Here is a 3523-nt window from a genome sequence, read left to right as displayed (position 1 = left end):
AACTTTCTGGTAGTAAATATCAAAAGACTTAAGTGAGTGCTTCACCCTTTCTAGAAGTGTATCCTAAGAAAATAATGAAACATGATGTTCACCAATGCATTGTTTATAATTGTAAAAAACTAAAAGCAGCCAAAAAAATGCCTGAGAGGATTTGTTAAATTAGTTATAGCACATCCACAGGATAAAGTTCCTTCAGCCATTAAAACTTATGCATAAAAATTGTATGATAAGCAGGTTTCAAGTTTACCTTTTTTTAACCTTTATGTTGTTCTCACCTGAAATCTCATACAAATTCGATAGTATTTATAAACTTTTGCATTAAATTTTTAAATTATTCAGGTAATTAACATAGAAATAAAAACAAGGAACAAAAATGAAACACCAACACGTGTTTCATCATCATCATCATCATTATTATTATTATTAATTATTTTAAAATAATAGAAATAACTACAGCCCGTTTGGTAAAGACAAGCAGACTTTTTCCTAAGATGTATTTTATGCAGTGCTTTAAGTTTTACTTTTTCACTCAAGTGATAAGTAAATGCTGTCTTAAAATGTGCAAACAACACAAAATTATGTGGTTTAAACTTCCCTGTTATCTTTTGTCCCTAAATCTTTCTGCTTCTTCAGAGCAAACCACCGTGAACAGGCTGATATGTCTCCTCCTCAATCTCTTTTTAAAAGTCAAATATACTCTAATAATATACGTGTGTTTATTTTCTCTTTAATTTTTATTATGGAAAATTTATACGTATGTTGTTACAAAGGATACTGTTGTAAAACCATTTACTCTTCACCTAAATGTGAAAACTGCCTTATTTACTTTAAATATTATTTTTCCTGTCTTTTAAAACAAGTCCAAGGTTTTCTGATATTTCACACTAAATACTTCAGCATGCCTCTCTAAAAATAATTTTTAAAAATTCTCATATAATCCAATTCCAAAATTACACCTATCAAGATAAGCAATGACTGCATAAAATTATTTGGCATGCAAACCATATTTAAGTTTCTTCCAATAACCCCTAAATGACCTTTGCAGTTTGTTTGGGCAAACATTTTTCTGGACATTATTACTAATAGATGAGGCAACGAGCTGCACCTCTGTGTTTATTGTCTGTTGTATGACTAGTGTTTGTCATAGGCAAGACAGAGAGTGGAAAAGCAGAAAATATCTGTCAATGAGACAATTAATATCTTATTAACAAAAAATCCAGGATACAACACAGCCTGTACAGTATGAGCACCTTCCTTTTCACTTTTTAAATTTTTTTATTTTTTAAAACTTACTTTTTATTAGCACATAATAATTGCACACATTTGTGGAGTATGGTGTGATGTCTCACTACATGTGCACAATGTATAGCAGTCAAGTTAGGATCACTGACATATTTTAGAATAATGTCAAATTTACATAAAAGTTACAGAAATTGGACCCAAACACCCCACATGCCCTTCACCAGGTTCCCCACCTGCTGACATGTCTGAGGCTTGAGAGTGGATCGCAAACTCAATGCTCGTTGTCATCCCAGTGTAAAGTTCTGAAGAACAAAGACACTGTCCTATGTGGTGACCACTTACAACAGTCAAAACAAAGTGAACGACAGTGATAGATGTTAAATCCGATCCTCAGATGTCATGAAAATGTTTCTGCACCTCTGCATGTGCCTCAAAATCCAAATATCCTCCCCAGAGTCACAAAGGAAAAAAGCAGCCTCCAGAACCTGTTCTGTGCATCCTACACAATGTTACAATTGATATAATTATCCCAACCTGCTTTTCTCTCATACAAATGTCTCTTGAATATCATGCAGTGTCAGTTAAATATATCTAATAGTTAAAAAGTTGACTTTAGTTAATTTAGTTGTAACTGAATTTTAAATGTTTCTTCTTCATTTTAGAAATCCATTGCACAGGTATTTGCAGTGTGCACCGGCACAGCTTGATTTTGCCATTTTCTCCCCATGTTTTGCTACCACAGTTGGGGGTTCCAGTGACTGAACTCAGACCACATGTGTTTTGTAAGTTCCCCTAGGAAAATAAGTCAGAAAGGGAAAATGCAATTTAAATGCTAACCTTCTGCCACATGGGCTACTGCAAAGCTTTTACCAACTGGTCTTCTTTCCGGCTTAGTACAGAAAGTCTGAGCCTGTGTGTCACTGTCACTGGACAGCACACCTGTCCTTCTTTTGAAACAATCTAATGGACTGAAAATAAAATCTCATGTTTTTAAATTTTCACCTATTGCTGGTGAAGTGAATTAAATGTTAATCTAAATATACCAGCTTATATGAGGAAACTGAAACTGAGATGCCTGCTCAGCACAGTGGTGGCCACAGCAGGTGCTCAATAAAGAGGACACATGAGCATCTGTCCATTTACTTCCTTTTTCTTCTTATCTGAGGACTTTCACTGGGTGCCACACCCTGCTCCAAGCAAGCAATCTGTGCTGATCTCATTTTAGTTTTCAATCTTGCATATTGTAGAATCACCACAGAGCACCTGCTGTATGCCAAGTCTGCATTAATGTAGGAAGTTCAGCAGTTCACTTCTTTCTGCCCAGGTAAATCCTTTCTCAGGTCCAACTTACTTGTTTTTGGCAGCAGCTCCCTGTTGACTTTTTTCAGAATCTGGTTGGGTTAAGGTGTCTAAATAAATAAGTAAATACCCACATCCCCTTTAAGACTGTAAAAGACTTTGTTCTTTCTGGGCAAATCTTGTTAGATACAAAACTTGGTAAGTCTTTGGTAAGTGCACTTTCGATTTCAGCTTTATACTGAAAGGATCGCACACACTCATACTCTTGTTATTCTTTTTCTTTTCTGTTTCTGAACATCTAAAAACAAATTACTTTCTTAAAAGGGTGTGGACAAGACAACGTTTTAAAAGTCATTAAGGTGGTCACCACGTTTGTAGGAGGACCTCAGACTAAGAGAAAAACTGTTAGTGTCTATACAGACAGCAGGTACGCTTTTGTAGTTGCTCATGATTTGGGGATATTGTGGAAGCTGAGAGGTTTCCTCACTTCTGGTAAAGACAAAATAATGAATGAGACATATGCCAAAAAAATTATTAAATACAATACAGTTTTATGCTGTTCTAGCTATTATCAGCCTTTTTCTACTTGGTACCCTACTTGGAGTAGACCCCTCAACATCTGTAGTGACCAAGAAACCCATTTTACTGGACAAGCATAAAACACGTGGGTGCCGTATGGCCAGTCTGGCAGCATTTCCATTGGGCTTCCCATCCCTAGTCCTCTGGACTACTGCAACAAATAAACAGCACTTATAAGACCCAGCTGGAAAAGTTTATGGAAACTTTCCAATTGCGATGGCCAAAAGCCCTGCCTCTAGTGCTTCTGAATGTAAGAGCTACTCCCTGGAGATCACACAAGCTCTCACCTTTCAAGATAATTGCTGGGGCCCCCATGCATTTGATCCCAACTTCTTTTTGACTCAAAATTAATAAAAGGTTGAACTGCTTATTATAAAGATAATATCAAAATTATAAATAAAAA

Source organism: Cynocephalus volans, chromosome 14, assembly GCF_027409185.1.
Source record: "Cynocephalus volans isolate mCynVol1 chromosome 14, mCynVol1.pri, whole genome shotgun sequence".
In the NCBI taxonomy this organism is placed as follows: Eukaryota; Metazoa; Chordata; class Mammalia; order Dermoptera; family Cynocephalidae; genus Cynocephalus; species Cynocephalus volans.
Note: the sequence above shows the minus strand (reverse complement) of the source record.